The sequence below is a fragment of the Thalia democratica genome, chromosome 7, assembly GCF_965202585.1.
Source record: "Thalia democratica chromosome 7, ktThaDemo2.hap1.1, whole genome shotgun sequence".
In the NCBI taxonomy this organism is placed as follows: Eukaryota; Metazoa; Chordata; class Thaliacea; order Salpida; family Salpidae; genus Thalia; species Thalia democratica.
This window is the reverse complement of record NC_139171.1, coordinates 1,342,705-1,356,206: the sequence shown is the minus strand read 5'-3', so window position 1 is coordinate 1,356,206 and position 13,502 is coordinate 1,342,705. Positions and strand designations below refer to the sequence as shown.

Here is a 13,502-nt window from a genome sequence, read left to right as displayed (position 1 = left end):
CATTTTTCTTTTGTGTAGGAGTTACCAAATAACTTACCTAATGTTACTTTACACAACATTTAGAGGCAAACAACAATAAAAATATACACTATAAAGTTTAGTTTTATTATTGACCGTTTTACGATAATTTTATATAGTCTTGGAATATTTTAAGATGCTTTGCGAATAATAAATTATTAAATCAATAAAATTTTTTAAAGTTTAAATGTAATTCAATGTTATTAGTTTTTTTAATATTTTTTTGCTCTTGATTTTTATAAATAACATACTACGCTAGTTATGCATTAAATTATAAAATTCTAGCTTAACATAAATGTACAACTATATTTTAACACAGCATTTATTTTCTAGTTGTTGTTTTCTAAGTTAATCAAACCTGATTATTGTTTTTAGTGGTAACCAAGTATATCAAAACTTCCACCAGATGTGATAAAGAGCTTATTGGTTGTTTGAAAATTGGTACATCTGTTTAATTAAATTTGTCATTTAGCTTGTTAAGAGTTGCTATGAAGTAGAACAACTTGTTATACATTTGTAAATTTTAATTAATTAAAAAATGTTGAAATCTAGGATTATAGTTAATTTTAAATAATTGGTATAAACCATTTATTTAATTTGAACAAAGTAAAATTAAACCAAAAGCTTGATTTTTATTATTCAAACTTTTATTTAGTAGTTATTTTTAGAACAAATAAAACATTTCCGTTCAAAAACAATAGCTTATTGATTTTATTAAAACAAAAAAGTCATTGTTGAAAAGTTTATTTCATCATAACATTTATCATTTATAAAATTTAACAAAATGTTTTTTTAATAATGGTGATTACATGTGTGATTTTTTTAAACAACATCCTTAACTTCTATCGCGAACTAAACAAAGCACATATAAACAATTCTAACATTTATTATTATTAAATATTTTTTTAAATAATATCTAAAACGAAAGCACATAAAATTAACTCATGTTTTTTATAGTGTTAGACAGGAATAAATATTCTACTCAAACAATTTTCAAAGTATATAAAGCAAGGATCTACATGTTATATTAAATGTTTGCATTTGAAAAATATAGGAAGTAAAATCACAAATTAGGAGCTTTTAAGTAATGCGTAGGGGTAAGAAATACTAAAATAGGAAATTTGTTGAGAAAATGAAGCGAACTTGTCATTTAATGATAAAACTTTATTTTACAGCTTATATGAATTTGGCTGTCATGTTAAAACTATTAATGAGAAAATTTTCTTTAATTTTTATACAAGTTAAAACCTTACAGTGTGACTTAAGTACTATCTTAAACAAATAGATAAAACATGATGAGTAAATACGTAAATTGAATAAAACATGAAAGAGTTTCATTGAAAAAAACCTTATGAATGGATACATTGAACATTTTTATTGAATAGAAAAAATGTTAGATTTTTTTTTCAGTTAGATACGTAATTTTTAATTATTAAAAAAAATTAGTTTATGACCATTCAACAACTTAAGTTATTAACTTGAAAGTTTTTTAAACTTAAACTTCATGTAACTAAATTTTAGTTAAATATACTTTTTTATTTTAAATATGTAAACTTTGCTTAGAAATTTTTCTAAAAATAATTATTTGAAAATATTTTATATAGTCAAATTCACACAGCCAATTAAGTATCATTAAGAATGCAATTTCCGATCTATAAAAAACAAACAAAACAACGTAAAAATCCCAACATCAAATAAAAAGTCCATTACAAAAGTCAAACATGTAATTTTAAATTTATTGAGAAATTATTTTATATATCACGCCATATTTAGTTTGAAATGAAATATAAAAATAATACAATTTTGCTCCTAGTTTTGTAAAATTTGTTACTAAAATTTATTGCAAAAAATATATATAAATTCTTAGACCATGTTTTAGTTTTAAAAATTTAATACAAGTAAAATAGGCAAATGTACTCAAGCTTAAGTTATTAATTGTTTAACAATTCAAAGAAAATGAACAAAATGTATTTTAGAAATTTAAAATGAAAATTTATTTGATTCTATAAGATTTAAATATAAATATAATCCGCATAACTAAGCCTACACTTTATTTAAAAAAAACTTTGAAGAGTTCTTAATTAATCAGTTATTTTATTTTAATAAAAATTAACTTTTTTTGTGGAAAATTAGTATTTTACTGTCAGACATTTGATACTTGTTTAGAAAAGCGTTTTCAACTAAAATTAAATTTTTCAGAGTACCTTAATTAAAGTATTTAGTATCATTCGAAAAAAGAAAAAAATTCTACATAGTATATAAAAGAATGTTTAAAGTATTTAAAAGCAAAACTTTAGTTTTGTTCATATACTTTTAGATGATTTTTATTTGTAATAATAAAATTTTGTATTCATGATCAATAAAGCGGCTATTACACACAGTTCGACGGAACATTAGAAAATAAACTGTTAAGGTTTTAATTATTTAACAGTTATTTCTGAAGGACTTATCTTAGTTTTGTATTAAGATTGATCATTAATTATAGATATTTTTACTATATATTAAAAAATATATATAAAAACATCTCAAACTGTATTTCTATTGTATAGTGAAAACAATGATACATTAACGTTAAATATTAATAAAAATCTCAAGTGTTTAGTCTTTTTTTGATTAACAATTAATGATAATGATTAAATTTTTTGATAAAAGTATTTATATAAATAGAACTTAATAAAAAATTATCTTACTTAATAAATATTATTGAGGATATTGTTTTGAATAGTGAAAAAATATACTTATAATTTTTTTAATAAATATTTGTTGAAAACGCTGCTATTTAATTTAATCATAAGTTAATGCTTAATGGAGTAAAGTTAAATAAAATTATTCATTAAAAACGGTTTCTTGTAATAAGAGTCGTAAAAAAGGTAGCTAAATATTTGCTTTTGTATGTTTATCTTCTTTTAATACGTTTTTTTTTAACTATGTTAGAAATAAAAGGAATACAATTTAAATATGTTTTTTGAATAGTTTCAATTGGCATAATTAAATCATAAATTTTAGTGGAATAAAAGTTATTTTAGTCTTTAATAAAGTAATAATAAATTTTTAAGACTTAAACTAGTATTGTTTTACTTTAACAAAATTAATAACATAAAAATAAGACTCTAAAAGAAACTTTAAATCAATAGTTCTAATACTAAAAATTTACAAGGTATGAAAACTTTTGCATTTTAAATTTAAATAAATTAAATTAACATCTGACAAATGTATACTATAAAATATCAAATTTTGTTCAGCAAACTTTTAAAATTTAATTAGGTAATAAATCATTTATCTACGTCAAACTTTAATCTTAAAAAAGTATGAATTATAAGTAAAGAAATATATCAACTTTAAGACTATAAAGCTTTTTAAATAACAACTTTAACATTTACTTTTAAATTATAATGATCAGCTAATTTAGTTACTAGGAAGTTTTCTTATCAATAACACAACAAATGATATATTTAAAACATTCTAAAAGCTTACTTTGATTTCTTTAATTAACATGCAAAAACTATCAATTTACAAGTAATATATATAGATATAGATTTTATACAGAAATTAGTGTTGTTATTAGTGAACTGTGAGCAACTAGTAGTGCTTTTTAACAACAGTTTAGCTAGTAATGGAAAATACCTACTTATTATTAATTCATTTAATTTAAATGTTAATTCTTTTAAACAAAAGAATCCTAAATGGTAAGTAGCTAAACATAAAATAAACATCATTGAATTTTATTTCAATTGATATAGAGTTTTAAACAATTTAAAGTACATTATAAAAACATTTAACAATTTTCCTATTTAATTCCGAAGTTTGTAAGCATCTCAATAGTAAATCAACGTTACTTTAATTTAAAAAAACATATGATGAAAATTTACGAACGCGATAATTTATAAACAAACATGTAAATAAAAACTTCAGAAGAATAATAAATATTTATCTAACAACGTAAGTTTACAAAATATAAAAACTTTCATCGAGTTTTAAATTGATTATAAGAACAGAAATTCTTTAAAAGTTTTACTTTAAAGTCAATGAAAATAAAGGAGTTACATTTAACCTAAAAAATTAATATAGTATAATTTACTCTCAAAATGATGAAATTTAACGAAACATCTATTGTACAAACTTATCTACTACAACAAAAATGCTATATTTTGATATTACGTAATAATTGTGTCGATAAAATACCTTTAGATGTTCTTTTTATTTTGTAAATTTTATTTTGAAAAATAGATACAAAAAACTCTAACTAATTGATTAAATATTAAAGAAAATATGTACTGTAAAAATGGTTTCATTAAACTATTTGTACTTTTGATACTTCTAAACATTAGATATAACTGAAAATATAAAAAGTATTTTAACATTAATTTAATTTTTTTATTTATTTATATAAATATATACTCCTTAAATTAAAAAAAAAAACTGAAAAACTAAATCAAAACTGTTGTCAAATTAATCTTATAAACATATTAACACAATAAACTATCAAACTTATACTTAAACAAAAAGCAATAAACTAATAATCTAACAATTACTTAAAAATTAACTTTTTAGATGTTTATAATGTTTTTGATATAGCTCAAACGCACTTATTCAAACTTTAAAAGCTTTAAAACTTCGCTTAAAAAATTTAAAAATTGTGATGTCATTATGCAAAAAAATATTTTAACCTATCAAATATTTCATCTCAACTTAATACAAAACAGATGGCAAATTTTATCAAAGAATTTGTGAACTTTTGACTTTTTGTTTGTTTTGTTGTGAGGCCATTATAAAATTATTGCCGTACATTGTTCAGTAATTGGCCTGTAATTATTTTTATTACTAGCTGTACGCTTAGTAAATACAAACACATCAAGAAAATAACTAAAATATTCTCAAGAGTTCGTAGTTTACTACTAATTCAATAAAAATATTGCGGGTATTGAACTTCATAGTCACTGTAATAATAAAATGTACCTGATAAGTGGTAATTATTATTGTGGTAAAGCTTTTAAAAAACATAAGCTATTTTGTATAATGCAGTAAATTTCTTAATATAACTGTTTCAACGTTCAAGATATATAATCTTTGACCATTGATAGCAAAAAGTTATTAATTAAAAAAACATATCAACGAAAAATATGTTATGAATATTCTATAAAATAAAGTTATAGTTTACTTTTATATAGAAAACTATTTCTTTAGTCAAATATTATACATTTACTTGGTTTAAATGGTTTTCAGGTACTATTTTCTTAAAATAGCTTGTATAAAATATCAAAAACAAAACAAATAATAGGAACATCCTTTTAAACCTAAACTTATTTCACTTTATTTTTCTACTTTAAATCAAACTTATAGTTTTTTAAGCTGTTTACATTGGTTTTAAAATCTTTTTTAACTAGTTAGTATAAAAGTAAAAAAAAATATTATAAACAACAGAAACAGTAGGGTATATTTTTAAACACACTAGGTTTTAAGTATGTACTTAAAAGTACTTATAAAAATATATTTATAAACAACCATATAACATAAATAATACTTTATTTTAAAACCGTAAATAAACTTTAACTAAAAATAGCAGTTTATAATTAAAACTAAACAATTACACATTATAAAAGTGTAATTAAAATTTAAGATTACATGCAGTTATTTATATCTTAACGCTAATGTTTTAATTTACTCAATTTAGCTCATGTTAAAATAAGATAAGTTTTAGGTTTTTTCTAATTAATCAATTTTTTTCTTGTAGATTTGGCTAAATACTGGGCTTAGCATGTAACATTCTCAAGTTGATGTTTTATTAAATATATTAATAATCTATTGTTAAACCAAGTTCAGCCACAAAACTTAAACTATATTTAAGTTTAGAGTCTAAATTTACAACTGTGTTTTTTTTTAAACAACAGTTTAACTTTTTTACAATGTTTTTTTCTTCATAACTTTATCATATTACAGTTCACTAATAAAATATTTCAGCTTATAAGTATTGTTATATAGTACACAATTTAGATGATAAATAACACTTTATATGTAATAAAGAGTTAAATCCGTTAACTGTCTGATAACTTGATAAATTAATAGTATGTGAATTTATGTTTACAAACATTAAAGTTTAAATCAAAATAGTTTTACCACAAAATAAATTTAGTATTTTTTAACAACTTAGGGAAATAGAAATTTTCTACACAACATCAATTATAACTTGTTAATAATCCACAGTTGAAATAAAGTTTGTGTTTTTTACTTAAACACTGCATTTATATACTTTATATTATCTGAAAGTAAATCAAAAATTTATTTTTATTTACAAAAGAAAGAAGAATTTTCTTATGACTTTTTACTTTGCAATAAATACCTTTCGGAAACTTAAACATAATTAAAAAATTAATAAATAAAATTACAAGAATAGTTGGAAAACTGATCTATTTTAAGTTTATTAAATACTAAATGATAAAAATTAAACATATCATAAATTGGGTTATAATATAAAAAAAAAGGAAATAAGTTGGAAACAGACTATCATTTATTTTTATCTATTTATTACACCGCAATGACAATTGAAAAAAAAAATAAGTATAGCAATATAATGTTTCCAACTTCAACACAAAGAACTTTTTAAAATATATCATTAATCAAGGTTTAAATTACCTTCTAATAATAAACATTATTTCGTACGCAATAAAAGTATTAAATTCATAATACTTCTACAGAATTTTTTTTTAAAGTTTATGATAAAATGTTTCCAAAACACGCGTATAAACATAATAATTAGAAATTTATTTAAGAAGTAAAAATATTGTAGACATTTTTTTCAATGAAACCAACGAAAATACTGGTAACTTATGAACTAGAAAGAAAAATTTTCACTGTTTACTGTGACTAATAAATGGGTAATCATACAAAATAAACTTTCAGTTTTAAAAAACTAAAAAAAAAACTTTACTAAGTTAGGGTGCGTAATGTCTAAAACTTCAAAAATAAATAATCAGTTTGTTGTTTGATATGTGTATGAGATTAAAAAACTTCTAACTTAAGTAAATAGTTGGAAATATATATAACTTTTATATAATTAAGTATAACTTTTATAAGAACATTTAAATTTTAAATGATAAACTAGTATGGAAATATATTAGAAATTTACTAAAAAACTTAAATGAGATGTTTAAAAATTCGCTTAAAATTTTTAAATCATGTTAAACTTTAACACTTTATAATCCCTTCAATTACCATCATATAAATTTAAAAGGTGTTAAACCATAATTTTATAAGTATCTTTTATCAAACTAAAATATTTCAACACATTTATTAAAATTAAAGAAATTTAAATAAGCTGTTAAAACCTATCAATCTTTATAATACTACTAATCCTTTTCAAATCCAATATTTAATGGGTATAAGTGTCAACATATAAAGCTCAAGTATCAAATAGCTTTTTTGTTCAGCCGGTTATTTTTTCTTAGTGATTTTATAAAATAACTTCATTAGAATTGACCAAAGTTTTTATTTAATAACTTCCAATACTTTGCTCTGACAAACAACTACGTTTATACGTTTATACTGTAATCCACATATTACAAAACAGTATTTACTCAATCAGTTCTCAATGCTACTTTTGGTCTAAGTTTAAAGCTAGAAAGCACAAAACTAATTTTATACAACTCTTCACAAATTTCAAGCAAGTTTTCAGTTTTCAACTTTTAATAAACTTTAAATTGAAAAAGGTGAAGTTCATAACTTTTTTGTTCATTTGCTTTGTGTAGTTCAACTACTAGCTTAATTTAAAATATCTTTTATTTACACGTTTCTAATGAAGATAACAGAAACAAAAGTAAACAACTTGGAAAATATTTTTTAAATATTTTCAATAAAGTGTTAATAAAACAGTCTTAAGTGTATTGTAAAAAATATAAAGTAAGTTCAAGATTTTTTTTTTATTTTAATCTATATCACACTAACTCCTAAATTTCATAAAATTTATTTTTTAAATTATCTTTATTAATATTGCGAAATATAACTTACTGAAAATATTGCACAGAAATATTTAATCTTAAACAACCTTATAAAATACTAATTTATTTAACATTAGTTAATAAAACTATACCATGACCTTTAAAAGAATGTGAGAAATTCAAAAAAAAAACTTTTACCGCTAATTTAGTTTGTAAACCGCAAAATAAATTCTAATAAACAGTAAAAATTAGTTTTAAATTTTCTATTTATACAATAAATACCCCTATAAAACTAAAAAAAAAAGTTTTTAAGTATTATATTTGCATAAGAGTTCATTATATAAAAAACTTTTTTAAAAACTTCTTAAAACTAAAACAAAATCTTGATATCAACTATAATTTTTGTTCTTAGAAATATATTTATCTTAAACGTTTTGTATAATTTTTAGAAAATTTTAGGCATTTAAAACATTTTCTATAAACTTTGTTTTTGAAATAAAGACATTATGGTATGTAATTTTCAATAAAAGTATAACGTGAAATAATATTCTATAGGTTTTTTAAATCTTAAATGTGAACTTCAACTTTTTAACATTTGTATCATACAAGAATTAATTTTAATTCCTACAAAGTATAAAAACCTTATAATAAACGTTATAACTTTACTTTCATTACATATTTTTGTTTAAGTTATCCACACATATTCAACATTTAACCATATTTAAAAACAACTTAATACTTTTCTCAGTTTGAATATGTTCGAAGAAGTTTAGCCATAATTTTGTTACATTTTTATACTAGATTATATTAACTAAGAAGATAAGCAAAACAGATTAGTATAACTGTCGATGAAAACTTGCAATATAACTGTGTGAGATATAACAAACAAGAAAAAAATATTTACATTAACTTAAAAAAACTAGTTAAATTACATAAAAGTTCTAAAGGTAAATTTTTTATCATTTTGTTCATGACAATTGGATCTGATTACCATTTGATTATCTAGATAATCCCTAAAATAAAGTTTACAAAATAAAGTTTAAACCAAACTTTTACACAAATACTAGAAATCAACCATTTTACACAAACGTTATTTTATTTCAATTTTGTGACTACTTTAATCAAACAATTTTTCTTATATACTTAGGTATTTTTGTTTCGTATGATATTGAATTATTTTGCAAACTTAACTTATCTTCGGGTACTAATAAAAGTAATAAAGCTTGAAATGACAGCCTTTAAGACAGGCTGATTTTTAAAAAAAATTTGTAATCAAATAAGTAAAACGTTATTTTCTAATAAAAAATTGTACTAATTACCTATCAACTGTTAAATCAACTTTAAAAATTAAAAGTTTTTAACAACAAATAAAAATTTTAATTTAATAAAAACTGATAACTTTATTTTAAATTCATAAAAAAGCATTGATGAACATTTGAAATTCAAAGTGTTTTTTTTTATTTCAGTTTTAAAATGTTAGTTTTAAAGCAAAAAATTTTATCTTATCAATTACAACACATGAAAAAATTTGTGTTTATGAACAAGTACTGATTGTGATTTAAGACAACATTTTACTAAAAAACACGCTTTTTATGTAATTCAAAAACTTATAAAATTCCAATTTAAAACTATTTAATGATTTATAAAAACAACAAATTAATACCATTCAAACATTTTAAAACAAAGTAGAAGTATATACGAAATTTAATCAAGTGCTGAGTATTAAAGTACATTTGTCGATTAACAAGATGAAAAGAATGATGTCATAAGTTATATTTACAAATTGACTCTAATAATATACTAATTAGTTGTATACATATACAGCATTAATCTATATAAAACTGTTTGATATATTTATAGCTATTTAAAGCTATAATATATTTATGTTTTAAGTTTTTCTTAAAGTTATTAATTAGTTTTAATCAAGTGTTCTTTTTTTATTTAAAAGCTAAACGTAAAACTAAGTATTTATTATTACTAGATGTTATTTTAGTTATACTCTGTGTTTTACACTATTAAAAAACTAAAAACATTTTGATATGACAAAACTATACAGAAAAATTTACGTTAAAAACAGATTTTTAAAGTTAAGTAAGTTCAAACTGATAAAATAAACGAAATAACAAAATAATGGATTACAAAAATAATGAGATTAAAAACCCATGCAAACGTTAGTGAATATTTTTAAAATTATTTACTTAAAACTTTAATGCTTAGTATGAAACAATTAAAGTTTTATTAAAAAGTAATGTTTTATATTGACAGCTTTATAGCTTTAATGTTATTATACAAATTTGTTTAAACTCATAAGCAGGAAACGTAAATAAACTTATTTTAAGATATATCAAAAGTAAATTAAAAAGCTTTATTTTTGAATTTTTTTTCGACATTTCGATTGCATCATGAAACACATTTTTGACTATAAACAATCTAACTTTTTTTAAATAAGCTTAAGTATGTACTCTTTTAACTAAACATTAAAAATTTGACATTTTAATTACTTTGAACTTGATTTATTATAAGTTATGAACAACTTACCATGAGTTGAAAGATATTCTTTTAAGCTTGTTTACACCTAGCAGTATAAGCTAGTTTTTATTAAAATAGGAAATTTTGATTGACTTGACTAGTGGTAATATTAAGTTTATTGTAAATAAAAAACAAATTTAAATATTTAACATAAACTACACCTGTTTTACCAAAATTATAAAAATTAAAATATTTCTTTGTAAATAGCTGTAAAATGTTTGGATATTTTCCAATAAAATATCATTCACATCTAAAATTATCTGATATTTTTAAAGATAAGCGTTAAAACAAACCTGTAATTACAGGAAAATATTACTCAAATCTGTTAAAAAGCATTATTATTGCGGTATTTTACTTATTTCGATAAAATATGTTAATTATATTTCGATTTGTAACAACTAATAACTGAATTATCTTGTATTTAGAAGATATAAACTTTTACAATGCTTTAAGCTAACCATTATTTTATTAAACTTTAGATAAAGTTTAGATATATTAAAGAATTAGATTTTAAAACAAAAACGATACATTTTAAAACGTGTACAAGTGTTATATTTTCTTATGTATATATTTTTGATTTTCAACTGTTTAAATAAGTATTAATGTATTTTTCTTTTAACAATTTGTAACTGAATTTTAAGTTTGGCAATCTGTCTGGATACAAAAACAATAACTTTGTACTGCTTTAATTGAAAACTATCAAACAATTTTTTTAAAAATTACTTTTTAAAACATTCATAAAAATGATTTGAAACCAAAAAATTAACTGTACTTTTTTTTAAGTTTTCAAATACTGATCAATCAAATGTGTCAAAAATCAATTAAAAATTCCCGCTAGTTTCCTGTAATTTAGTGCTAAAGAATAAAAGCCACTCAATTAAATATAAGAGAAAAATTAGTGGAAAGTTTTAAGGTTGAGTGATTTTATAATGTGTATTTATAACAATTAGTCACTTAAGAATTTTTTTGAGTTTTATAATTAAATGTTTAAGTTTACACTTAGATATGAAGAACATGGAAACTAAACGTGAAAACGTATTTTAAATAATTGAAGGCAAAACTATTATACAAATTAGATTTGTTTTATTTATAAATAACCACTACTAGTTTAGAATTTTAAAATTTAGTTACTTTTTAAAGCATACGCTTTAATCTACATACTACTAAAAATATTATAAAAAAACTTAAAACAAATTTTCAAAAAAAAATTTCTTATTTTTTAGTATAACTATACACATTATAACAAAGTTATCTATGGTTTTGAAACACGCATAATTTGAAAACGTATATTTAATTTATTAATGTTATTAATGTTTATAATAAACAATACGTTTCCGTTTAAAAACAAAAGTTTATTGATAAATAGAACAATAAACTATTATACTAAGCTTTTTTTTATTTTTAGAACATGTCTACTTTTTTACAAATGAATATAATATTATTACCTGTTAAGCTATTTATGGAAAAATTTGTAAGTTAGTTATAAAAAAATAAATAGATCAAAAGTTACATTTAAAAATTATAATGTCATCTAAAAAGTTCCACTAATTAGTATCATTTTTCAAAAATTTCCCATGAATAAAAAACAAATAAAACAGTGTAAAAGTACCAACATTAAAAAAAGTCAATTATTCAATGCAAACATGTAATTTAATATTAGTAAAAAGACAAAAAAAATTATACATCACGCCACATATGTTACGTCTCAAAAACTTTGTATACAAATATAACATAACTAAAAAAAATTTAAACCAAAATATAAATTTAACTTTGAAAATTTTTACTTGAGTGTTATACTGAAATCTTTAATTTATAGTTAAATTTTGACATTGTCTATTTACATTACAGTTATTTATCTTTATGTTTTTAAATTATCTTTAAAAAAAACATTAAAAGTGTTAAGTAACATTTGAAGTGTAAAGTGTTCTAAAAATTGTATAAAAATTTAAAATTTAAGTACACAAACTAACAATTAACAAAAGCTCTTAATTTAAGGATTTAAACTTAACTTTAGATTTGAATGTGAACTTTTAAACCTTCGAAAATTTTAGTGATTAAGCTATCACTTAAGTTAGAAATTTTGGAAGTATAAAGTTTATGTGACAATTTAAAATAAATAAAAAAGCTAGTACTTTATTTAGTAAATTCTAACAACAAGTATTATTTAAGCTTTTTACCTGTTAAAGCAAATAACGATAAAAATAAAATAATTTAAAAAAATCACCTTTTTATAATATATTTGTATGTTTAACTTAGCAACATTTTTTTATTTGAAAGAAGCTGAATTAATTTTTGCTTTATTACATTTTAATAATTACGACTTATTCAATTCTCTACAAGACTAAAAGTTTTACAGAACATATTTACAGCTTTAAAACTTTGACATTAGTGTAAAACATTTATAAACAACTATACAAATATTATACAAAAGTTTACCGAATATTGACTACTTTACCGAATTACAAAAAAAAAGTAGACATCTAGAACAAATTAGACTTTTGTTTTTTATACGACATAAATTTAAAAATATTTAGTGGAAAATTAAATTATTTTTCGTCAACTCTTGCAATTGTAATTAAAATTTGTTGAACTTTAAATCAAAGCGATTTACAGAGTAGTATACTATGACGTAACTTTAATTCTTTAAATAATAAGTAGATCTAGCTATTTGCTTTACATTATTCTTTGGTGAAATAGAAGTATTTTTTTTAATTAGTCAAATAAACTTTAAAATAAAACAAAACAGTAGTTTAAGAAAACTTTCATTAAATAAAATGAATCACTAACTTTAAAACAGATTTAAAAACTAAGTAAATCTTTTTCATGTACAAATATAACTCAAACTTTAAGATGGTGTCTATCGATTTTATCAACGTATATAATTTATAAATAAACACAAAATTAAAAACTCTGCAGATAAAAATATTTATCTGACAGTATAAGTTTACAAAACATAAACTTTTCATCCAGTTTTAGAATCAATTATATATAATTTTATCGAAGTTTTGTGTAAAATCGAAATTT

At 20.5% G+C, this 13,502-nt stretch overlaps 1 protein-coding gene across 1 annotated transcript in view; it reads right to left on the bottom strand.

Moving 5' to 3' along the window:
- Window positions 1-13,502, bottom strand: part of LOC145840879 (exostosin-1-like) — a 60,165-nt gene that overhangs the window by 7,411 nt on the left and 39,252 nt on the right. Inside the window, exon 8 of the mRNA XM_082948226.1 lies at window positions 377-465. The gene's annotated coding sequence lies outside the window, so the exon portion shown is untranslated. The remainder of the gene's footprint in view (window positions 1-376; window positions 466-13,502) is intronic.